Source organism: Pogona vitticeps, chromosome 3, assembly GCF_051106095.1.
Source record: "Pogona vitticeps strain Pit_001003342236 chromosome 3, PviZW2.1, whole genome shotgun sequence".
Lineage (NCBI taxonomy): Eukaryota > Metazoa > Chordata > Lepidosauria > Squamata > Agamidae > Pogona > Pogona vitticeps.
Genome location: NC_135785.1, coordinates 75086020 through 75112521, shown reverse-complemented (window position 1 = coordinate 75112521; position 26502 = coordinate 75086020). Strand labels below are relative to the sequence as shown.

Below are 26502 nucleotides of genomic sequence, written 5' to 3'. Positions count from 1 at the left end.
TGCTTTTGCTCTTCCACCTGTAAGCGGTGGTGTCATCTGAGCAGCTTAAGGATACAGACATGTAATAAGGATCTTTGCAAGTAAGATTTTTATCCCTGGCAGTACAGCTCTAAGAAAAGCAAAGGAGGGTGGGTGGGTGGGACTCCCTTCGTATATCTATCTGGAAGGATCCCCCCCCCCACTTCTTCTCCTGAGCACTTCCATTTGGGAGGGGTAATGGAGGGACCTACTTTAAATAATCTCTCCCTGCCAGCTACCTTCCCTGAAGATTTCAACAACAATAATACTGTTATTATTTTCACTCAACATGAATATTAACAGGCTAGGTAGAAACCTAGTCTGTTTGAGCGGGATAGTTTTGTGCAAAAGCTGGTGACTCCTAACTCCTGGACTAACGGGGAAAATATATCGGTGAGGTAATAACGTAATAAACATGCCACGGGCAGTACAAAAACATGACCTGATGTATTAATTATATTGCAGAACAACAACAACAACAAGAAATCCTAACATATGAAACGGCTGCTTCCTCCAGGATATTCCGGTTCCAGCCAGATTCCAATGGAAAACAGGTTTTATTCCCCCCTTGCAAATGAACCAATTTCTCTGAGCTGAATTGCTTTCCATAAGCATTAAAATTATCATTTTAAAAAAAGAAAGAAAAAGAATCAGGGACTGTAAGTTTTAAAAGCAGGGAAGTTGCACAGAGTGGACGGTTGCCTGTCGTGGTTGTCATGTTTCCCTTTCACCTATGAATCCCACCATCCCTACTGGCTGGTGCCCAGGGCTTTTCTTTGGCTAGAAAAGAAATGTAAGCCATTGCTGGTATGGCAGAGCTCTTGCCAAGCAGTTGGCTGGATAGCTTGGCTGGCTAAATCAGAGTTCTAATGCCCAGGAATTAAAATGAATCCCCTCTGTAAATAAGGCTGTGGCTACATCTACAGTAAATTGGGGGCACATCCATCTAAAATTGCCCTACAGATAACCTGGCGATATCCACCACCCCCCTTTCAGTTTGAAAACCACATTCAACTTCTCATATACTTAATTTAGAAACATCTGACTTGTGGTATATTTGATACATAAAGGAATCCAAAGTGCAATGTGACTGCCAGAAAACAAATCAATAAATCACATATTTAATATGGCTGCCCAAACCAACAGCCTTCATTGTTGTTTCGGTGGAGCAAAATCACACATCACAAAACAATAATAATAATTTAAAAAATCCACTTTGAATAGTTTTTGATACTTCTGACTAAGTTGTCTGTTTGCATCGTGGAATGCATGTAGTAAATCACAGATCTCAGCTGTACTGGCACTAAATGCATCTTGGGGTGTCAGAATTTGGTATTGATGGGATTTACCCTCGAAAGTTCGTAAAGGGTATGATTTTTTTTTAAATTAATGGCCTCTAAAGGTATCACCTATTCTTGCATGTGGACCAAATTCTTTGCAGCTCAACACCTTTTCCAGGGAATTTTGCACAGATATCATTTTGCACAGGGATGGGATGCGGATCCTTTTGCCCAGATTGGGGTTTCTCCCAGAACAAAAAATGATCATAAAACATCCCTAAAATTTGGTAAGATTGCCTGTGAGATTTCTCCTGGATCAAGCAAGTGAAGAACTCTCTAAGGAAGAAATCTCAGTGCACGGAGATTTTCACTGTGAGCAAAAGGCTGCAAGATTCACATTTCTGTCCCAGTATTCCCTTGGTCCAGTGAGATGTATTTCTGCTTAATTACAGCAATTGTTCCTAAATGTGCACCTATACATATCAACTGACATATGCAGCCATTCTCTGAGGCATTTTCAGAAATGTTTTAATGCTTTAGAGCAGTGGTCCCCAACCTTGGGCCTCCAGATGTTCTTGGACTACAACTCCCAGAAGCCTTCATCACCACCTCTGCTGGCCAGGATTTCTGGGAGTTGAAGTCCATGAACATCTGGAGGCCCAAGGTTCGGGACCACTGCTTTAGAGCATAGGTCTCTTCTCCTTTCCTGCTGCTTATTCTGGCATTATATGGTGTAAAACGTCTATTTTTGCTCCTTATTCTTTGTGTCTACTGCCACTCAGAAAATTTGTGTTAGCTGGTGGTTTTAAAAATGCAATCAATTGATTTTAAAAACCGTAATCCTTCCCCCCCCCCGATATATAACTGGCCCTAAACAGTAATATGTGAACTGACATGTGGAAAACTAGCACTGTCCAACTGTTACTGGCAGGACTTTCCCTTCCTTGTTGCCCTGCATGTTCAGTGAAGCTGTGCTGAGGGCAAAGTTAATTCCCAGTAATAGTCCAAAAAAGGAACTTTTCTAAAGTTTGTTATTTTTCTCTTAGAAATGCTTCCCTCCTTCCTTTCTTTTTGGAGGGGATCATGATCTTGTGGGCAACTTCATGCGTACTATTGATAGGTACCTTCCAAGAACTTCAGATGTTAGGGTAATTCATAAATATCCCTATGAATATTTCCCATCCACCTCTCTTATTTGCTACTCCTTTATAAATGTTCAGCTTGAGTTACCATGAGGTTAAAAATTAATAACCAACAACATCTTGTTTTGCGATCTGGACTTTACATGGAAAAACACAAACGGATAGTTTAAGAGCATTTTCACATCAACTCTAGAAAACCAAGTTTTCTGTTCAAAATGGAATTGGGATTGTCGGCAACACAAAGAAGTCTATAATAGGTCTTGGACCAAAGAAGCTAGGCAGAATGATTTTGACACTCAACAGATGGGAAGGCTGTGTGCAGAATAAAAATTGGGTATAGGATCACAGGAGTCAATGTGTGATTGTGGCCCCCAAACCTCAGGAGATCTCTCATCCTTGCCTTATACTATGTCACAGGTGTTACAGGCAGTGGTGGGATTCAAATAAATTAAGAACAGGTTCTATGTCCTCCCCTCTCGTCCTCCTCCTGCTCCCGCCCCGCCCCCTGTTGGGGCAAGGCAGATACCCTGTTTCGCTTACTGATCATCACAAAGCGATGATTTTTTAACAGCTGGTTGGCGGTTCCAAAATGGCCACGGGGTAAAAAAAAATGGCTGCCCGCTGTTTTCTGGGATGGATACCTCGTTTACCGGGCAGCGAAATGGCTGCTGTATGGAGGATTTTTGCTTAAAGGTGAGTCTGAACCCCATAGGAACACATTGAAGGGGTTTCAATGCATTCCTATGGGCTTTTTAACATCGCATAGCGACGAAATCGCTTTGCAGTGATTTTTGCTGCATGGATTATCGTCACTATATGAGGCACCACTGTATAAGGAAAGGCAAATCATTGGAGAAGAACATAGAAAGACCTCAGCTGAATCAGACCAAAGATCTACCTGGTTCAACATCCTGTTGTTCATTGTGGCCAATCACATGATGATTAAAAAACCCACAATCAGAAGACATCGGCAACATTCTTCACCAGAACACCCCTCTGAACATGCAGAATTGGCTTTGACTTCAAAAGCTACGCTAAGGTAAGCCTGGTTAGTATTGGAGACCACTAGAAAATACCAGGAATCTTCAAATTGAGACAGAAAATAATCTCATCTGAAACTCTGAACAGTTGCTACAAGTCAGAGTCAACAATATTGGGCTAGGTGGACCAAGGGTCTGATTTAATATAAGAAAGCTTCCTGTGTTCTTTGTTGACGTTTCCTTGTAACTAGTATTCATAGACATATTGACTGTAGTCCCAGAGGTTGCTCTAGAACAGTGGTTCCCAATCTTGGGTCCTAGATGTTCTGGGGCTTCATCTCCTAGACATCCTGGTCAGCACAACTAGTGGTGAAGCCTTCTGGGAGTTTCTGTTGAAGGACATCTGGGAACTCAAGCTTGAAAACCACTGCTCTTAGAGGCATGTAGATTTGTGGCTAAATTCTACTTAGGCTATCTAGACAGGATGAGAAACCTCAGTGGGAAAAGCCCCACAAGACACACTGATTCTAGTGGAGAACAACAAGAAAAAAAATCTTTGTAGACTTCACAATTTCTGTAATTTGTGGAAATGTCTCGGATATCATTTCCCTTTGAGAAGCACAGATAGAAGTGGATTCAGTTTAAGTAACAGAACAAATTGCCTACATTGAAAGCAGCTGGGTTTGCACAGTGGGGTTGTGGAATGCTCTTTACCACAAATATATTACCAATTGACAAAGAAATGTACAAGATTGATTGGGGGGGGGTTGCAGTCATTTGTGGTGTGTGGGTGGACTAGATGGCCTTCAATAAACCTGCCATGATATGTTTTTAGTTTAAAATTTCTAATAAAACCTATAACAATGCTCTTAACAGACAAAAGAGCGAAATCAATCTTCAAACCAAGACTGAGTTTTGCCATAAATGAGAAATCAGAAATTATTCTGAGTCTGTCTCCATCTATGAAGGATTTATATTTCTGTACCAAATATAATTTTCTTAAACAAATAAACACTCCTTGAGAGATACAGAAATAATAGTTTTCAGTAAGTGGCGATTTCTTTATTGTTTTCAGTACTCTATGCACAAGGAACTAGCTAGCAGGCATCCTGGACTATTTTGTGGGTAATATTCTGATTGGCTTTGAAATTTCACTTACAAAGGCATGCTAAAATGCCCTAATGGCACGCTAAACATTTCCTAAACTTCCCTGACTTTAACTGCAGATGGTAAAAGGTTTCCTTTATTGTCCACCCCCAGAGGATGGTGGGAAACCAACATTTCCATGAATGTAAATTCTAGCCTCAGCTAATTTTGATGACAGTGACTTCTCTTCTTTATGAGGTGCATAATGAGTCGGACCACAGTCTAGCCAAAAGCCATGACAAGCTGCAAGCATGCCCTTGCGGCCCTCCCCGATTTCTGTACCCAAGGTTTAAATGCAGACTGCCTCCAGTCAGAGTACATGAAGAACCACACTCTGGAATAGACAAATGGCTCTTTTGTTTTACATTCTTTTTTTAATTAGCCTCTTTTTTAATGACCTAAGTTAATATGTGTCGAAAGGTGCAAAACACAGCATGACTTCAGTTTTAAAAGAGAACGTTTGCCTTTAATCTCGTAAGTAAAGCAAGTACTCTCTTTAACATGCAATTACATTGTGCTTTTTACATTGTGGGTTTCTTGCTGTCTGGTGAGCTGCTTAAAGGGACGAGTATATAACTATATATGGGGATTGAGGGTTAGAAACATTGTGACATGTTCTATACTGGTGTGGTGTAGTGGAGAGAGTGATGGACTAAGAGGACTCTGGAGAACAAAGTTTGAATCCCTGCTCAGCCATGGAAGCTCTGAAGGAACGGAACTGGTAAAACCACTCCTTAAATATCTCATTTAACTTGAAAGCCCTGTTAGGGTCACTATAAGTCAGTTCCGCCTTGATAGCACAAAACAACAACAACAACAACAACAACAACAACAACAACAACAACAACAACAACAACAACAACATTGTAATTTACTGTGGTTTTTAGCTACATCAGCTTTAAACAATTATGCTATAAACCACGTTGGCTACTACAAGGGAGAAAGGTGGAGTAATAAATAAATAAGCCATGCTTACCACAAACTGCTCACGCAGCAATCTCTTCAATTATACTTTCACCACAACTCTGTGAGATAAATTAAGTGAAGAATCAGGGCTGTTCTGTGGTTGTCCGGCATACTTTTTGTCAGAGAAGAAATCTGAACTTTGGTTGTTGCAGGTTTTTCGGGCTGTTTGGCCATGTTCTTAAGGTTCTTCTTCCTAACATTTTGCCAGTCTCTGTGGCCAGCACCTTCAGAGGACAGGAGTCAGAACTCTGTCTGTGCTCTGGTGCTGTTTGTGGGGTACTTGAGTATTTATAGCTGTGGGATTAGCTTTTTGTCCTTTTCAGGAGATTGGGTGATTATGGTTATCAGTGTTTTTTTTTTTTTGTTGTGGGTGTATTGTTGTGATAAGGGGGAGTAATGATCTGTCACTGTGATTGATGGGTGTCATTAGGTGGTCTTTTGTGTGCAGTGATCACTGGTCCTTGTGGCTGGGTAGAGTTTGTTAATCTTTTGCAGGCTGTACTTTCAGTGCTGGGAGCCAGGCTTTGTCAAGTTTTAGATTTTCTTCTTTTTTTGATGAAGCTCTGCCGGTGTTTGTGGATTTCAATGGATTCCTGTGCAGTCTAACATAATGATTACTGGTGTTGTCCAGTTCTTCGGCATTTTGAAATAGAATTTCATGTCCAGCTTGTTTCAAGGCATGTTCAGCTGCTGCTAATTTTGCCGGTTGTTTAAGTTTGCAGTGTCTGAACTTTGCTATATTCAGTACTAATATGCAGTTCAACATTATGAGTGCAACACCCCATATTAAAAATATAACTACACAGTATTAAAGCTTTAAGTTTTTTTAAGCAAGTAAATTATTTGTAAACACAAAAGAAGAAATCTGTAGAAATTGCCCCCCCCTCCAATGCAGCTGCCTGGATAGTTCAGCAAGTTGGGGACTGGTTGTGGATCCAGTGGATGGGGTTTTTGATGATAAATGGGTTGTCCCAGGAGAAAATCCAGCCTGGCTATCCCCAGGCAAGTTGTACTGTCCAAGACTGCTGCCAGAAGAGAATGGTAAACCACTTCTGATTACTCCCCCCCTAGAAAACCTTGCAAATGGTTGCCATGAGTTGAAATCAACCTGACAGCACATTGTCGTTGTCATCGTCATTTATATTAAACAGACATGTAGCTGGAATGGCAATGTATTTCTGCAGCCATAACGAAGGATGTACAAGGAATGCGAGTGGCTAAAAGACTTTAGACTATCTATCTATCTATCTATCTATCTATCTATCTATCTGTCTGTCTGTCTGTCTGTCTGTCTGTCTGTCTGTCTGTCTGTCTGTCTGTCTGTCTGTCTGTCTGTCTATCTATCTATCTATCTATCTATCTATCTATCTATCTATCTATCTATCTATCTATCTATCTATCTATCTATCTATCTATCAATCATATAAAATGCTCCTGTTGGAAAACTCAGAAAATAATAATGCATCTTGGGAAGAGCAGGGGGAAATCTGAACCTGTTTTATAGTAATGGTTAGAAGCCCTTCTGAATACTCCATGGCGGGTGGTGGAGTGCTTTGAGCCCCCCCCCCACGTGAAAGCAAAGTTAGTTTATGCAAAGGCTCAGGATTCTTTTTTGGGATTTGTAAAACAAAACCGCATATCTGTGATGCTGATCATGACCACCTGCTATGCAGGGTGTTAAATAGGCTACCTCATTTCCATATGTGCATATGTAACTTAAGTCTCCTGTTCTTCCAGGCTGTCCTTGAAAGGGCTGCCAAGCAATTGAAAGGCACATATTCCATTAGAATAAGCATATTTCAGCATAACCATCATTCCCTGCCCCAGGAGCAACACCATCAAGAAGAAGAAGAAAATCTACAGAGCTGTGTTAAATTCCAGAAAACCTCCTATAATTACCAGAACACAACTACACATCTTATATTATATTTATGATACTGGAAAGCTTCCTCTATTTTTATATCTGCTTTGCTTTGAAATTAAAGCATAAAGGCCTGTAACCTTGGCCTGCACAAGGCACAGTGTAAAGCTTATCCGCATGTCTCTTCCCAGAGTAACAGCTCTGCATCCTGACTCTGCAATGCCCCAGCTATTTCAGCTCTGGGCTTCTCTTTAGAAGACCCTGCCAATCTGGGAGGATTCTGCCAAATTATGTGTTGATTTTGTAATGCAAACTAATTTCCCTCGGAGACTAGGATGAGGCTCCCAAAATAGTTTCACTTTTGACTGTGAATCGGCTGGGAGCTGAAACCCTGCAGCCAAAAACACAGAACAACCCCAAAACCACCAACACAACCTACTTCTCTAAATGCTGGAAACTTTCCAGCCTGCAGTCAGAAACAAACTCTGTGGCTCACCTCCCATCTCTTCCTGTACCTAATGGCAGGCCTTAGATCTGGAGGTGAAAAGCTAGCAGACTAATTCATTGAGTCACCTGGCCGCTTTAAAATATTGATTGGTTCCTGCAGTTAACCAAGAAAAAAATTGTCTACATACTGAATTCCATCTCTATGGGAGCCCTATAGCCCAATACAGTAACAAAGACAGACACTTTCCAATAACATCAAGGGTATGAATATACACAGACAGACAGACACACACACACCTGTGCGTACTACTAAGAAAACAAAAAGTAACCTTCCTTCTGAACAAACATTTTGTGTCCAGAGACAACAATGTGATGATGCCTGGACAGCAATACATGCATATGAAAGAATGATGACATTTTAAGGGTCATAGTAAAAGTGTGTGTTAAACAGAAATAGTGTATAAGAAACTCACTAGAAGCGTCAACATGAAGACCAATCTAGAGTACCAACAAACAATTAAAATTTTTTTTGGGGGGGAAGGATGGGATGATGCTACATGAAGCTTCCTCATCTAAGGGAATGCCAGGAAATTATGGAAAATATTTGGATTTGTTGCTGAGAGTCTGCTAGATGGGAAGGGTTCTCTATGGCTTCATATCTGGAGACCTAAGTTTGAGAGCTGATGAATTGGAGGATCTCCTAGAAGAGGTAAAAACAGACATGGGTCTTGTGATGGCACAGAGTTGCTGTCAGTCATGGTAGAAAGGCTATTGAGTTAGACAGGCCTTTGGTCTGATACAGTTATGTGGTGTTTATGTGTAGATATGTGTGAGGGGGCACAGAGGAGAGACATGTAGGAGTGCAAATAACTTTTAAAACTTGTTTTGGAATATACCTTTCTCATAATATTTTACAGTGTAATTCTGTATGTGTCTACTCAGATGCAATTCCATTGAGTTCAATGGGGCTTACCCCAGACATGCCTATATCGTATTGCAGCCTTACAAATCCATTAGATTGGCATGATATTTTAAACATTTCTTTTAAATTGACATAAGTTAGTAGTTTGCCTTGGATTTCTTTCCTTCTTTTAATTTTCTCCTTCCCACCCCCTCTCAAACCAAATATTCCTAACTTTAGTGGCCCTGAGTCATTAAGCAGAGAAGTATACTACAATAATAAAATTATCAACCAAGCTTTTGACAAGCAGTCATGTGCTTGTAAATGAAATTTATTTAGGTGCCACTCAAAACATTGTAATTAAGAGGTACAGAATGTATTACCAGATGGTTCCTGTACAGTATCTATTTCCTTTGGAGAACAAGGTGATTAGGAGTAAGCACTAACTTGTAATTGAGCACTAAAATTCCCCTAAGGGTCTGATCCTGCTCCCATTTTAACGTGGCGAGTGACCTAAATAAGAAGCATTTCTTTTCCAATGACAACAGAGGTTTGAATACTTGGAAACACAGCTAATACATATTGCGCTTACCCACTTTGCTCCCAACATCTGTTCAGTGGCACCTCTGGATTTTCAGCTTTCTTACATTACAAACAGGAGGCAGAGTGGTGGTGCTGAACCACAATTCCTATTGGGACAGTAAAAGAGACAGAAAGGTTAAAGGCCCTTTTCTACCACAACACAGTCTGAGCCTGATCATCCCCATCCCTGTACCAACTAATTTGTGAAAGAAAAATAGTGCACCATGTCACATTTCCTTTTACTAGATCGGAATGTATGTTTTATAACTGGGGCAAATCTGAAATCTGAAATTTTGGAGTAAACTCAATCCAAAAGATACCCCTAATTTTTGCCTTTTGGTGTCTTAAAGACAACTGAATAAGGGAGGTAGAGTAGGTACGCTGTACATGGATGATAATGGAAGCCTACCCATGGTGCTTGAAATCAAGATAGCAGCTCAGCATTCTTGAAACTAGTTTCTGAAGAAAACTGGACAAATACTTAGGGTGAATTTTTCTGTGTGCAAAGCCTACACAGTGTGCAAAACCTCCACAGACAGAAGGTTCCCCAGGTGCTGGAGATGGCATAGGTAACGATAAAATATGAGGAGCAGTGCAGCCTAAGAACATCTGGAGAACCACCCTTCTCCTCTTGTCTTCATGCCCCTGCACAGAGCTGCCACCACTGGATGAAATTACGAAGCTATTCTTTATGAAGCATTAGCTGAAATCTTCCTGCAGGGTGTGTGATGACATCAATGTAAAAGAGAGATTCCAGGAATTAAAAACTTCCTGCTGCTATTTTACAGATTTTTTTAAATCCCTATGTAATCCCTTTTACCAAGAGGAAGCCATGGGAGCTGTAGGATGGAATGAGGATGTCATCAATTATAGAAAATTCCCACCACCAGCAGGTAAGATTACCAGCAAGGACAGATTTTTGGTCATTAAAGACTTCTTCCTTCTGTCCTATGGCTCCCATGGCTTCCATGAGATAAAGAGGTTTATATGGGTCAGAAAGCCACAGGACAGAAGGAAGAAGTCTTTACCCAAAATTACTCTCTGGCTGATGTTATAACCCATCCACAGGTGTAAGTTATGCAACAGGATTTCAGCCATTCTTTACATACTTGATATAGTTGTTATGGCTATAGTATTTGTCCTCTTAAAAAAAGACTGGTGGGAAAATTACGACCATTATTGCTTTTGTGACACTTGTTGCTGGTATAATGTAATTTTTATTGCTATTGTTTTAGTTATGCAGTAGGTTTCCCTTTTGCTTGTTGTAAACTTAAGTACTTTTTTTTTCTTCTCCTCCACTTTACTTTATCCCATGGAATATACAAATATGTGCGGTTCCAGCAGTAACTGTTTTCCAGTTTTGGTCTGGATCTAGCTCATGAATTTATCTGTAACCTACTATTCCTTTCCTTCCCTGTTTTGGCATTTTCCCCCTGTTTCACAGCTCTTCAATTATACTTGAGAAGGCCAAATCCTATGAACCCTTAAAAAAAAACCAACACCCTAATCTTTGTGACAACACAAAGCTGCATGATTATTAGCAGAATTATGCAATAGGAAAAAAGGAAGAAAAACTCTCACTTTGCCTTGTAGATACACTTTCATACATCTGAAAGATCCTTTTTTGCCTCACTCACTGATGTTCAAGGGATAGCTAGGCCTCTGGGTTGTGTCTGAGGCAAAATGATCATTTCCTTTATGACTGCTTCCTTTTAGCTATTTAAATACAGACACATCTGATAAAAGCGAAATATCAGTCATGCCTGCTAATGGCCCCAAACTTCTGGGGTCCTTAAAAAAACAACCATATTGCATGAAGCTCCCACATCTGTTAGCCAATAGTTGCTCATTAATGTTTTGTCAGCTTGTAAATACACAGAAAAGATTTTCATCCACAGTAGTCATGTGAAAACCTGGTTCAAAGTTTCTTTGAATGGATTCAGATGAGCAGGAAGGTGCTGACTGACGGGGCAAATTCACCATGGGGTAATATTTTATGGAGTAGTGATCATCTGTTTGCTTGTGCTGACATATCTGTAGGTGTGTGTTGAGACTGCAGCTCACTATGTCCGGTTAAATTTGTGCCAGGAGGCATCCCCTCATCCTTAGGTAATGAATTCCCAAAATTAATTATGTATTACCTGACAAAGTACTTCCTTTTGTTTCTGCCGAACCTTCTGCTGCCAATCAATTTCGCTGGATGGCCCCAAGTTCAAATGTTTTAAGGGAACAATGTCTGCCTAACATTGTTCCCTTAGAACATTTGAGCTGACATTCCTGAATTTGCAAATCTCTTATCACATGCTTTAAGACATTTTTCTCCCCCCACTCCCTGCCTCAATCCATATTAAAAGCCCTAATGTCTTAAACCTTTCCTTCAGCCATCAATCTCACCATCTTGGCAATTATTTTTTGTGTCTTCTTTAGCCTTATTATATCCATTTTTGAGATCATTCAGAGGAACAAAAGGCTTTTTTCCACACGATATGCACTGATCAGTTCTTCAACACAAGGACATAGTGCTCATTAACGGTCACTGGCAATTATCACTATGCTTTTTACATTTTAACTTTCCCTGACCAATCATAGGGGATTGGTCAGGGGAAGTTAAAATCATTGAATGAGCCCAGGGAATACGATGTTGGCTTTGCGGTCAGAAATATTCTGCTGAGATCCATTGTTCCACCTACTGTGGGGAGTGAAAGAATCCTGTCTCTGCAGCTCCACTCATCAGCGGGACCGATCACCTTCATTAGTGTACATGCACCAACACTGTTGTCCACAACAGAAGTCAAAGACAAATTCTACGATGATCTGGCACCTACTATCAAAAGTCCCTGAGAAAGAGCCACTCTTCATTCTCAGACAGTTTAACACTAGAGTTGGTGCTGATCACAATTCTTGGCCCACTTGTGTAGGCCGTTTTGGCACTGGGAAGATGAACGAAAATGGCCAACGCTTGCTGGGGTTTTGCTGTTATTATGGTCTTTGTGTCAGCAACACGTTCTTTAATACAAAGCTTCAACACAGAGTTTCCTGGAGACATCCAAGATCCAAGCATTGGCATCAGCTCGATTTGATCCTCACTAGACGTTCTAGCCTCCCTAGTACTACGATCACACACAATTACCAGAGTGCTGATTGTGATACTGATCACTCCCTGGTGTGTAGTAGAGTAAAACTGCAAAGAAAGAGATTGTATCACACAAAAAAGGAAGACCACGTATTGACATCAGCAAGACTCAAAGAAAAGTGGAGGAATATGCCCAAGCGCTTGAGGAAAGCCTTCCAGACCTAGTTGAAGCAAATGCACCTGAACAATGGGAACATTTCAAGAACACTGTTTATAACACTGCCTTGTCCACATTTGGCAAGAAGACCAAAAAGACGGCAGACTGGTTCAAAGCCCATTTGGAGGAGTTGATGCCAGCCATCGAGGATAAGAGAGGAGAGCTCTAGCAGCATATAAAGCCTGTCCTAGTGAGTACAACTTGCAGGCTCTTCTAACTGCTCGTAGCAAAGTCCAACAGGCTGCCAGGAGATGTTCCGATTATTGGCTTCAGCTCTGCTCTCAGATACAGATAGCAGCAGACACAGGTAACATCAAAGGAATGTATCAAGCAGGCGTTAGGTCCAATACAGAAGAAATCTGCTCCTTTGAGGTCTGCTACAGGTGTGATCATCCAGGACCAAGAACAGCAGATGGAACACTGGGTGCAGCACTATTCTGAGCTATATTCCAGAGAAAATGTAGTAACTGAAGAGGCATTAAATAACATTGCCTGCCTGTCTTGGAAGAGTTGGACAGTGAACCAACTTTAGCAGAAATAAAAGCGGCTTTGGATTCCCTCACCTCCGGCAAGGCACCTGGGAAAGATAACATCCCTGTTGAAGTGCTGAAGTGCTGTAAAGAGATCATCACCATCGAGCTGTATGAAGTATCTTGTCTTTGCTGGAGGGAAGGTGGAGTACCACAGGACGTGAAGGATGCAAACATTGTCACATTGTATAAGAACAAAGGAGACAGGGGTGACTGCAATAACTACCATGACATCTCTCTTCTCAGCATTGTAGGGAAGCTGCTTGCCCATTTATTTTATTTTATTTTATTTATTTATTTATTTAATTTATACCCCACCTATCTGCTCAGAACGAGCACTCTAGGCAGCTGTTGTGCTGAAGAGACTCCAGGTGCTTGCAGACAGAGTCTATCCTGAGTCACACTGTGGATTTTGAGCTAATAGATCCACCGCTGATGTGGTATTCTCCCTCAGACAGTTGTGGGAGAATGTAGGGAACAATGACAGCCACTCTTTGTGGCCTTCATAGATCTCACAAAGGTGTTTGATTTTGTTAGCAGGGACGGCCTTTTTAAAATATTTCCCAAGACTGGATGTCCACCTCAACTCCTTAACATCATCAGGTCCTTCCATGAAAAAATGAAGGGCGCTGTAGTTTTTAATGGCTCAATATCAGATCCCTTTGGCATCTGAAGTGGAGTGAAACAGGGCTGTGTCCTCGTGCCAACCCTGTTTGGGATCTGTTTTGCTGTCATGCTGAAGCACGCCTTTGGAACTGAAACAGAAGGTGTCTATCTCTGGACTAGATCAGATGGAAAGCTCTTTAATCTCTCTAGATTGAGAGCGAAGACCAAAGTCCAACTGAAATGCATGCAGTACTTCATCTTCGCCGATGATGCAGCCATTGTTGCCCACTCTGCTGAAGACCTCCAACAACAAATGAATCATTTAGCAAGACCTGCCAAGACTTTGGACTAACAATCAGCCTGAAGAAAACACAAGTCATGGGCCAGGGTGTGGACTCACCTCCCTCTATTACCATCTCCACGCAAGAATTGGAGGTTGTTCACGACTTTCTGTACCTTGGCTCAATGATCTCTGACACTCTCTCCCTAGATGTTGAGCTGGATAAACGCATTGGCAAAGCAGCTACCATGTTCTCTAGACTCACAAAGAGAGTATGGCTTAATAAGAAGCTGATGGCATATGCCAAGATCCAGGTGTATAAAGCCTGTGTCCTGAGCACACTCCTGTACTGCAGTGAGTCCTGGACCCTTTGTGCACAGCAGGAGAGGAAGCTGGACATGTTCCATATGCGTTGTCTCTGACACGTTTTTGGTATCACTTGGCAGGACAAAGTTCCAAATAGAGTAGTCCTAGAAGGAGCTGGAATTTTTAGGATGTATAAATTACTGAAACAGCGACGTCTACGTTGGCTTGGGCACATCGTGAGAATGGCTGATGGTCAGATTCCAAAAGATCTCCTGTATGGAGAATTAGTGCAGGGAAAGCGCCAGAGGGAGACCACAGCTGTGATACAAGGATATCTGCAAGCGGGATCTGAAGGCCTCAGGAATTGACCTCAACAGATGGGAAACCTTGACATCTGAGTATTCAGCCTGGAGGCAGTGCAGCATGGTCTCTCCCATTTTGAAGAGACACTTGTCCAGCAAGCTGAGGCAAAGAGGGTGTCCCGAAACTAGCAAAATCAGGGAGCTGGACAAGGGACAAATTGTATTTGTCTTCAGTGTGGAAGGGATTGTTACTCTTGAACTGGCCTTTTCAGCCACACTAGTTGCTGTTCCAAGTCCTCAATACAGAGCATGTTACCATAGTTTCTCGAGACTGAAGGATGCTTAATCAGATCAGACCAATCAAACACCCCACTCCATCCCAAGAACCACAGTTGTGTAATAATCTGGCAACGGAGGCAACATTTCATGCATCTGATGAAGTGGATTGTAGTGCCATAACAAAATAGATTAGTTTTTATAGTGCCATGAGTCTCTTTGTTTTTTGTTTTTTGTTGCTGTGACAGAATGGCATGATATACCCAACCAGCCTGCCCAATAATCTGTGATTTTGGGAGTCTAAACCATTTGGATGCTTGAAGGTTGAGAACCACTGTCTTAGAGGTTAACCCACATCAAGGTTGTGTTTTCAAAGCCATATTTAAATGAATGAGGATCCATTATTATTTGTTTACTGTTTATTTGTTCATTTATATTCTGCTTTTCTTCTGGTAAACTCGGGGGAGGCATGCATGAGGCTCTCATCCTCTCTACTTTATGTACACAATAGTCCTGTGAATTAAATTAAATTGAGTTGAGAGAGTATGGCTGGCGCAAGGTGATTCACTGAATTTCATTGACTGAGTGGGGACTGGCACCTACAACTTCAGGGTCTTTGTGCAGCACACTAACCATTGACTTGTCACAACACTATTATTTTTTAACAGTATTTCTGTCCCACTTTAGTCCCAGGAATTTAAAACAGAATACATACCTCCCCATACCACTACAAGTTTCCCCCATTCCACAAGCAGTCCTGTGAAATGTCCTAGAGGCCACTCAGTGAGGTTCATGGCAATGCGGAGATTTATATCTGGATCTCCCCAAATATACAAAAGACAGATGATGTGAAAAGCAGGTTCATTGCAGGATGTTAAAGATGGCTTCAATCACGTGTGTGACCAGTAAAAAAGTACTAATACAGAAGAATAAAAGACCAAGAAATTGTAAAATGGGACCACACTTTTCTTGTTTTCTGCAGTGTTTTCTGTTTTACAGTTTCTTTGTGTAACAACCAGTATTTTTCATTTCCACTGCTGGGACTTGTACATTTTTTTTAAACATTGCATCCACTCGCATTGGTTCAGGTGGTGTGATCTCTTGTTTTGATGCAGAAAACAGACCCTGACTCTCTGCCATTCCCCTCCAGGCACAGTATGCTATTTGTTTTCTTTTTAAACAAGTTAGTGCTGGCCCTGCTGCACTAGGGGAACCTAGAGAGAAAAAAGAAAAAGAAAAAGACATAGAGAATGAAAGAAGCAAAGTGCCCTGCTTATACGCTACCCCATAGTGCTTAAAGTATTCTCTCGGCAGTTTACAATTTAATTACACTCAGCGGAAGGACAGATCCTGAAGCTGAGGCTCCAATACTTTGGCCATCTTATGAGAAGAAAAAATTTCCTGAAAAAGCCCCTGATGTTAGGAAAGTGTGAGGGCAGGAGGAGAAGGGCACAACAGAGGACGAGATGGTTGGACAGTGTCATCGAAGCTACCAGCATGAATTTGACCAAACTCCAGGAGGCAGTGGTAGCCAGGAGGGCCTGGCGTGCTCTGGTCCATGGGGTCACAAAGATTCGGACACGACTAAACGACTAAACCACTGGTTCTTAACCTTGGGTTACTCAGGAGTTTTGGACTGCAACTCCCAGAAGCCTTCACCACCAGCTGTCCTGACTGGGGTTTCTGGGAGTTGCAGTTCAAAAGCATCCGAGTAACAAAGGTTAAGAACCACTGGACTAAACAACAGCAACAACACATTCCTTCTCCCCACCCACCAGAGAACTGAATACTCAATTTACTGGCCTTGGAAGAATGGAGGCTGAGTCAACCTTGAGCCAGCTACCTGAATCCACTGTGATCCAACAAAAGTCATGGGCAGAGATTTTACTGCACTACTGCAGTTTAACTACTATATCATGAGACTCCATGAGAGAAGAAAACAACAGGAGGAAATTGGTGTTATGTCCTCATTTACAGCTTATTAGTAGCTCTTCTATAGCTGTGCCTCCTGCAAGGTTACAAAAGAGTTACATTAACAAGCTGCAAACAACGCTTCTTAGCTAGTTTCTTCCTCTCCGTGTATGGCTAGTTAATATGAATAAACCTAGGAAAACCACTCTGTTGCAATTGCAGTTGCAAAGTGAGTGAATTCATACTTCTCTTGCTGTGTAGTTGCACCCTTAGTTAATAAAAACAGAATTTATATGTCTGAAGATAGAAATAGTTCACTTAAATGGTACTATGTCTTAATTCCCTTTATATCTCACCACTGCAACTGAAGCTATACTGCAAAATTAAAAACTTTCCCTGACACTGCAAATCAAAATCATGTTCTAGAAGTGAAATGTACATATACACCTTCTTGAAATATTCATCAAGCAGCTTATCTGTCCTCAATTAACTTCACTTAAAGTTGGTCTTTTTGGGTGCAATTATACAGCATTATGAATTCACAGAAAATAAGAATAAAAAACGGGGTGGAGAGAAATATGAATGTTGCCTGGTGCTTTTAATTATTTGAATTAGGTCAATCAAAATATCACTTCTCATTCTCTGCATGTCATTCAATTTGTGCTCGGATGAAGCCTAGCACTTTCCTGAAAATTCATCCTTTTCACCGTTATTTCCCCCCACCTCCACAAAACCAAGGACATTTCAATTAGATGCCCTTATTCCATCAAACTAAATTTAGTCCAGACATGTCAGTCTCTGACTTTTAAACTTTCCTCTTTTTATACAATTCTCAACATAATTTAATAATACTTTTTAATTTTTAAGACCAAAAAAAAAAAGTTAGCTCCTGCAGGAATTATATACTGTGGAATGAGATGGAACAATGTTAATATTTATTTGCCAGCATCACGCCACTGCAGTTTCTTCTTATTCGTAATCATCCTTCAGAATGTTGAAACTTGGGTCAATCAGGAGCTTGTGGAATTATTTTTATACATTTCATTTTATTCATGTGGGGAGCATTCTGGAGTTCCCGTAGCCCAGTGTCGTACAGTGAGCATCTATAATTAATATGAATAAAGAGAATATAGTCGGAGCCTTCACCCTGTCAAATAGGAAACCTAAGATCAATGGTTCACATGGCAAACAATGTCAGTAGCATGTTTTAAAAGATATTTTCTAAGTGGCACAAACTTTACTTTTGCATGAAATGATAGAATCATAGAATCACAGAGTTGGAAGAGACCACAGGGGCCATTGAATCCAACCTTCTGCCATGCAGAAACTCCATCAAAGCATTCCCGACAGATGGCCATCCAGCCTCTGCTTAAAAACCTCCAAAGAAGGAGACTCCACCACATTCCAAGGCAGCATATTCCACTGCTGACCAGCTCTGACTGTCAAGAAGTTCTTTCTGAGATTCAGGTGGAATTTCTTTTCCTGGAGTTTGAAACCATTGCTCCTTGTCCTAGTGTCTGGAGCCATGGAAAACAAACCCGTCCCTTTCTCAACATGACATCAAGTATTTAAACATGACTATCATGTCCCATCTTAACCTTCTTTTTGTAAGGCTAAACATTCCCAGCTCCATAAACTGCTCCTCATAGGACATGGCTTCCAGACCTTTGACCATTTTGGTCACCCTTCTCTGGACATCCTTCTTGAATTGAGGTGCCCAGAACTGGAAACAGTACTCCAGGTGAGGTCTGACCAAAGCAGAACAGAGAGGTACTATCACTTCCCTTGATCTAGACACTATACTCTTATTGATGAAACCAAGAATCGCATTGGCTTTCTTGGCAGCCGCATCACACTGCTGACTCATATTCAATTTGTGCTCTACCAAGACTCCTAGATCCCTTTCACAGATACTGTTGTCTAGCCAGGTCTCTTCCATCCTATATCTGTGCAGTTTATTTTTTCTGCCCAGATGTAGGACCTTACATTTCTCCCTGTTGAAATTCATTCTGTTAGTTTTGGCCCAGGACTCTAATCTGTCAAGATCATTTTGAATTGTAATCCTGTCCTCTGGGGAATTAGCAAACCCTCCCAATTTGGTATCATCATCTGCAAGTTTATCAGCATACTCTCTATTCCTTCATTCATTCCTGATCCTTTCTCTATGTTGAGTATTTTTTGCCCGCAATGCATTTTAACTTAATTGTGTTTTTAAAATGGTCAATATATAATCATATCAACTTACCTCTCAATGGCACCTCTGGAGGAGAGCAATGAATTGGCCTGTCTGACACCATACTTAGTAAATAAGTGAAGTGGAAATCTTCTATCCCCTTTTTATCTCTTTCCCCAAAACCACCAGGTGAACCCTCCTCCCTCCACCCTGCTTCCTCCCAAATCAGTTTGTAAAGCTGCAGGTTTCTATCTCATTTGCCTGCCTTTCGCTTTAAGCCAGCTGCAGACACTGCAAAGGCAATAATGAAAGAGGTCATGGAGCACCAGTTGTGCATGAAAGATGCGAAAATTTACTGCAAATGAGACAAGAGCAGTAAATTCATTTTTATTCAAATTACTGTCATCATACATTACCACTTCTCCTGTAAACATTGTGCTTCAGACAGTGTGACAGCATATTATTATTTGTGAGATTATACTATTATTAAGCTATTAACATGACACCTCCTGCTTGAAACAATGACTCAGCTTGCTACTGCATAATAGGACAAGTTAGGGAGACAAGCAGAGGTGAGTGAAAGGTTAGTGGTAAGAAGGCAGACCAGGCATGGAATGACAGCTGGCACTTAAAGGCTAACATTTATTCAAAAGTACTCACATAATCTCTTGTTGTTATTATTACTGGTATTATAGCTGGTATTAATGCACCACCCCATTCATTTTCACCAACCAGCATCTAAATGTTCTGTTCACAATAATTATCAGACAAATTCTCTAACTGCTCATTATTTCATGGAGATGGGGGGGAATCTAAATACCTCTTTGGAAGGCAGAGACACCCAGGAAGCCTATACAGAGATGGTGGGGCTAAGTGTTTTTTTAAAGAAAGAAAGAAATTGAATCTGATAATGTGGTTTCATTCACACCGTATGTCTGCCTAATTGTGATAAATAATAAAGAGAAATTCAGCTTTGGCCGTTCAGGGGCTAGAAATGTAAGATAGGGTCTGTGCCATGCAATTGTATGGTCTCTCTTACTTTTGACAGAAAAGCTGTAAGTAGTCCTATAGGTATTATCACTAGATTCCCCAGGAGGTTGCTAATGATTAAAATTTTATGGTTTATAGGCTTCAAAGGCATTTACTGTAGCATTGCCATCCAAAGCTACTGTGGCATGCAGATCACAATGCATCATATGCTCTAATTTTACCTTGTGTAAGTACTTGTGACAATTCCCCCCATGATAGCCATGCTACTTAGTAATTCTTTTTCAAAAGTTCATTTGGTTCAAGGGAATATTTGACTCTCCTGTATAATCAGTTTCCGTCAATATTAGAAAGAATTTAAGTGGTGGCCCCGCCTCAGCCAAACTGGGGACACAGTCCTGGGACCAACATATCCTGTTTCCCCAAAAATAAAACCTGAAAATAAGCCCTAGTATGATTTTTCAGGATGCTCATAATATAAGCCCTACCTGAAAAATAAGCCCCAGTTACGTGAAACCCCGCCCCTCCACCATTGTGCAGCAACCAGAAGATGACATGATTGTATATGAATAAATGTAGATCGTTGTACATGAAAAAAAAACATCCCCTGAAAATAAACTCTAATACGTTTTTAGAGCAAAAATTAATATAAGACTCTGCCTTATTTGGGGGGAAACATGGTAGGTGCTGTGCATTTCTTTGGCTCCAGTTTGGCTGTGGCACTGAAACTCTGAAGACTCCATTTAAAAGTTCATTACCTGTCCCACAATACCCAGAATTAATTTTAAAACAAAACTCTGGATTTTTATATAAAATTAAATATCCTGCCATTTACCAAGAGTCTGAAAGCATTAACTTTCTGATCAAAATCTCTCAGAGTCCTCCTTCCCCAACACCTCACCCTCATGCTATGCCGGTTGGTGAACTTTTGGGACATTTTGACCAAAAAAGTGACATTTCCAAGCTCTGCCTTCAAATAAAGACTACATTGCCACAAGATGATGGTACCTCATGTTGATGGCTTTAAATATGGTTTAGAAAAAATCATGGGACTATTTGTAGAGCTACTAATGGACTCATAAAAGAGAGGCATTGCTAACTCTATGAAAAGATATGTGATTGAGAGCTATTATTAGCTTTGGATTTCAATTATGATAATAGTGGATGAAATGATGGACTAGGACTCAGGAGACCTGGGTTTGAATCTTTGCTTGGTCATAGAAACTCACTGGGGGACTGGAACCAGTAAAACCACTCCTGAAAGCTCTATTAGGGTCACTATAAGTTGGTTCCCATTTGATAGCACATAACACATTACTAGCTCTGAGACATTCTTAGCTTAATTAATTAATTACCTTTTACTCCTTCTTCTTCAAAGTAATGCACATTGCTCTCTCATTTCTAGTTTTTGTCATTACAACAAACCTTTGAGATAGAATAAGAGCTAATGAGCCAGCCACAGAGCTTCATGGTGGAGTTACGAGCTAAATGTTGGCCTCATTACTGCTAATCTAACACTCTTATAATACACTGGAATTGCCATGTTCAGAAACAGGAAGAGCTAAAAGCCCATGTTCCTCCCAGTTAGAGGAGGGCCTCTGAAATCTGTGTGAATCTGCTCTTCAGAGTAACAGTGAGTTTGGCCCAATGTCTCTAAAACTGGTGTGCTGGAAAAAAAAAGGAAGACCATTCCTCATTTCAAGAATAGGGAAAGCGAGTATGTCCATGCCCTGCTTATGACTCCCTGAAGGAATTTGACTAGTTACAGTCAAAAAAGATGCCCATCTAGGATTCTTGCTCTGATCCCACAAGACTCTTCTTACATATATCAGAAGAAAGAACTTCTGTCTGAAGTTTCATATGCTTAGGCTAGGAGTAGGAATTCTCCAGGTATTGCTTTCTATAACTGCTACTAGTGTACAGTACTTTTTTTCCTAGAGCATCACACCTGACTGTTGGCCATGTGACATGAGGCACATGGGAGTTAGAGTCCTAGAACAGATTCCTCACTTTATTGTAGCATGTAGTTTGACCAGTTCTGCTGAAGTCTGGCTATTTTTCATTGTTTCTTTGATTACCCTTGCTTTAAAAAGAAACCAGCTCTTTTATTAAGTTTAAGTCTGTTTATGTAAATAGCTTTCTATCTTTTTTGCTTAGCAGGTGTCTTCTGGGGAGAAGAGAAACCGTTGTTTACAATCAAGTAAATACTAAAGCTTTCAACAGCTTTTCCTCAAAATTAGTTTGGAAAGTGCCTTGTGTGAGGTAGAACAAACAGAGGCACATCAGTGCGTTATTAATGATATCTTTTTTTAAGCTTGCAGAGGAATAAAAAAACAGTCACAAAAGGCTTGAACACCTCAAAGGATCCCTTTTTTAATGTGTAGGATACAATGAAAGCTACAAACCTTAACTACACTTCTTAGGCTCCATTCTCAGAAGTGTCATTTTAGTAATATTCCTGGCTTGAAGAATACACCTTTGATGTCTTGAAAGCTTGGATAATATGTACTGTTTTGTCATCTTTGTCCTTAAAGGGCTAAGCAGCTTTAAAATATGTATGCAGATGTGAATAGCCAACAGGTCCTTTATTTAAATCTTTGCAAAATTATAAACACAATTCTGAGGATGCTGGTGTTACCTACATATGAAAGGAATGTCTGCAGACCCTGATTGGAGACTTCCCTTCTCTCTCTCTCTCTCTCTCTCTCTCTCTCCTTTCATTATTTCTTTCATGTGTCTTTATTTAATACAGAATAACAGACACCCATTACAGAAGGGTTACATTACTTTAGGGAACTGACCCTCCTTGTAATCGACTCCCTCTGAAGACTAGAGATACTTCAAAATAAAGCCTAGTGATATATCTGTCCTTTCCTATGTTTCCATTGCTCATCCTGCCTCCAAACAGCACAGCTCCAGTTTCAGTGATACATCCCAGCTGTTGAAAACACTATTGCTCCCTGCCATTGTCAGACAACTCAGTTTAATCTCTTTCTTCCTCCTTATCATTTGTCTCCCTTATTTATACATATGACGGGGGGGGGGGGGAAGGGAGATGTTGGTTAGGAGAGGTAAAAAAACGTTCCATGACTTGCAACCACAATTGGTGCTGGGTGAGAACCCATGAATCCGTTTTATGCTACAGCAACATAGGGCAGCTTGCAATAATAACACCAACACTAAAGAAATGAGAAGCAGACACTGTCTTGATGATTTGCTATCATGAGCTGCTTTCTTATCAGCTGTGAAAGTCTCATGAGATGCCTATTGTGTGACATTTTTCAGCAATCTAGGTTGCTTTTCTTCTGAGATCTCCTGTAAAATGTCAACAACACGCATAAATAGGAGGCCCAAATCCAACACTTGAAGCCAACAGGTCTGCCTAGAGGAAGTGAAATGGTTAAACTCTACTTCCTGCCCTTTCCTTTGAGTCCTGGGGGAAGACGGGAGATGGATGGCTCCCAGCATCCATTGCATCCCCTGAGTACATGAGATCCAAACTCAACAACAAACTTGTGCTTATAAATTTGCCATAAATAAAATCAAGAAGCAAAGTTAGGTAATACCATTACTGAGCCACTAAGTATTACTGTAAATTATTCTAAAGAAGGCAAGCGTTCAGTCTTCATCAAGCTGAGTGTTAATTAAGTGGAGGGAAAGTTGTTGCTTGTTTTACAGACTTATTGTAATGTGAAAAAGACCCCATTTCAGATAACATTTCCACATGTATTGCCTCTTTCCCTGGCTACACTCTTCTGATCATACCCCATTAAGCTTGATAACACAAAGTAGAAAAAGTAGAAGATAGAAAGGCCTTTACTGCAGTCTCTTAGGAGTTTGTCAAGGGCCTCCTTCTGGAAGCACAGCCTACTTCCTCCTGTCTCCTGAAAACACCACACAGAGTTTCAGATGGAGATTTTTCTTGACAGTATTGCTCTAAATTATTACACTTTAGCTGCTGGAAGTTACAATTCCATATTTTATCATTTCGATGGCTGGCTGCTTATTGCTGTTTTGCTTTGCATTTATTGCTAACTTCCTTAAGACCAGGAAAGGCCTTATATGCAATAAGCAGAAGATGAGTCAGTGCGTGTGCATACCTCTGTCTGTGTGTGAGAAAGAGAGAACTTCAGCAAACATGGGGGGGGGGTTGTTTTGTTTTTTTAAACATAACCTTGGATGCTTTAACATTAGGTGTCAGTGGGGAGCATGCTCTGTATCTACCAATAAACTTAGAGGATTTTCCCCACGCCTCAGAGGCTTTGAGACCGTCCCTTCTTTTGTGTTACTTCCTTTGTTAGCTACCTTTCCTCCTACCTCCATTTTTGGCTCTTAAGATAGATATGCAGTGATGTAGTTCCTTACTATATATGTGAAAGAGCAAAACTATTAAGTTAGAAGTTTTTCCTTTAACCAAGAAACATCCAGCCTGATCTCTTTTGTCTTTTCTTCTCTTTTCCAAAGGAATGGATGAGACTAAGCAAATTGCACCATATTTTTCTCTGCACCAAAAGGGGAATAACCTAATTCCAAATCCCTCTAACAGTATTTCTCAAGCATATCATGTTAGTCAGTTAATGGCAATAAGACAGTATTTGCAAGGAAGAGTATCAGATTGGGAAGGGTGTCAACCTTTCTAATCCTATTTGATTCTCCATCACTGTCTTTTCTCTGAAGCTTCGTCTTTTTCTCTTAAGCAGACTTATCTCCACAACCTAGGGGGATGACTAAAGGAAAAATTGTGAGAAATGTTCCAGAATTTTGCAGGGGAGAATTTTGCAAGCAGGGGTGGGGGAACTAAGCCCCCACACCCACATACACAGATTTCTTGATTTTTTTTGTAACCTCCCCCTCCATATCAGGTTTATGAGATTTGCCTCATAAGTGTTCTCTCTTATCTGCTAACTGCCTCATAATTATTCTCCCATGTTCTACATGAGAAACTCAAAGGGTGGAACAGGGATGGATAGACAACAACAGCATTGAGAAAGTATCTTCAGATGATTTTTTTTTGCACTTGAATTATTTTGAAGGAAGGATTTTATCTTCTTGCAGAAGTCAAAAAGCTTGTGCAAAACACATTAACCAAAAGCTGGCTCATATCAGCTACCAGCTCGACCAACCAACATGACAGAATAGCACAACCACTGTCCAGGGCCAAACAGGCTGTGTTGATTGAAATGGACTGATTTCTTGACCACCACAAGACTGAGAGGTATAAAATAGCCAGTGAGGGAAGACTTGCACTTGAGTAAACAGCCCGCCTTACCATTAGTCAGAATGAGGCAAGTACCTCAGGTGGCAGGTACTGGGGACAGCAGTAGCATCTGCCTAACTTTCCCTCATGTGTCACCTTTTCATTCCCCTCTGCTTAATAGCAAAACTAAATGCATGCTGCATGGTATGCCTGCCCTATTGCAGTACTGAAGCTGGAGTCAACTAGCAGTCTGGTCAGCTTATGTACATGAAATGGAAAGGGAGGGGCCCCTGTCTCAGGCAGAACATTCTGTCCATATTTCCCATTTTGACAACCATGACTTTTTGCTCCCTAATTGCTCCAGGCCATGTCCTTTATAACTCCCCCAAAATGTCAGCAACTATTCCTTGTAATATTTCATCCAGAAAGTTGGACATGTTAGTTTGGGGGACAACAACTCCCAGAATCCCCCAGTCAGTATGGCTACTGCCAATACAAAATATCTGCAGTTAGATATTTGTATCCCAGAGACCTAATCAGTGCATAGATTTAACAGCACTCTAGACCTTTCAACATTTTTGGACTCCCTCTGAGTGTCACAGCAACTGATAAGCCCCATTTGCTGTGTGCATGTCAGACATACTGATTCAGTGCACCCAACCGTTACAAAATCCACAGCCTGGGCATCCCCTTATGAAGCAGGATCATGCTGTTATATAAGCACAAACCAGTTACTTTCAAGTAAAGACAAGTAATCATAATTTCCTGATATAGAGATAAAGAAATTGGGTTAAAGTGCAGGGCCAGCATCCTACTGTTAGTTCCAGTCACTCGGTGGGGTTTACCTGAGCGTTGACTTCACCATTCAACAATTAATTCAGTGGCTCCACTCTAGATGAGAGTAAGAATGGGATATTGTTCAAGATCTTTAATGTAAATATCCAAACTCTAGTCATCATAAGCAGAACTACAACTCTCTTGAGTTTGAATGGGCCCTTGTGGTGTTTTCAGGGACAGTGTGTCCACTTCTAGAATGGTGAAGAGAAAGGCCTATGTTCCATATGCCGAGACAGACAGACACATATTGTTGCATGTGGTTTACAGCCATAGACTTTCATGAGACTCTTCCAGAGTACATAGTTCATGGACTGCAATCCAGAAGCTCCAAAAGCCAGCAGAGTGAACTCAAGCTTACTTAACTCTAAGCTTGCTTAGCTCTGTCATTGCAAGTCTGCTCTTCAAATAGCCCAGTCCCACTGATATCAGCTGGTTTAAATAAAAAGAAGCTGTTATTAGACAACACAGTCAGAAGGTTGCCAAA

The 26502-nt window shown here is 40.8% G+C and overlaps 1 long non-coding RNA gene across 1 annotated transcript; it reads right to left on the bottom strand.

Moving 5' to 3' along the window:
• Nucleotides 1–9706: 9706 nt before the first annotated feature.
• LOC144588393 (uncharacterized) lies at nt 9707–26239 on the bottom strand. The gene is made up of 2 exons (XR_013543936.1): nt 19070–26239; nt 9707–16127 (listed from the first exon to the last, which is right to left on the bottom strand). It is a non-coding gene; the product is annotated as an uncharacterized LOC144588393 (long non-coding RNA).
• Between the last annotated feature and the right edge of the window lie 263 nt (nt 26240–26502).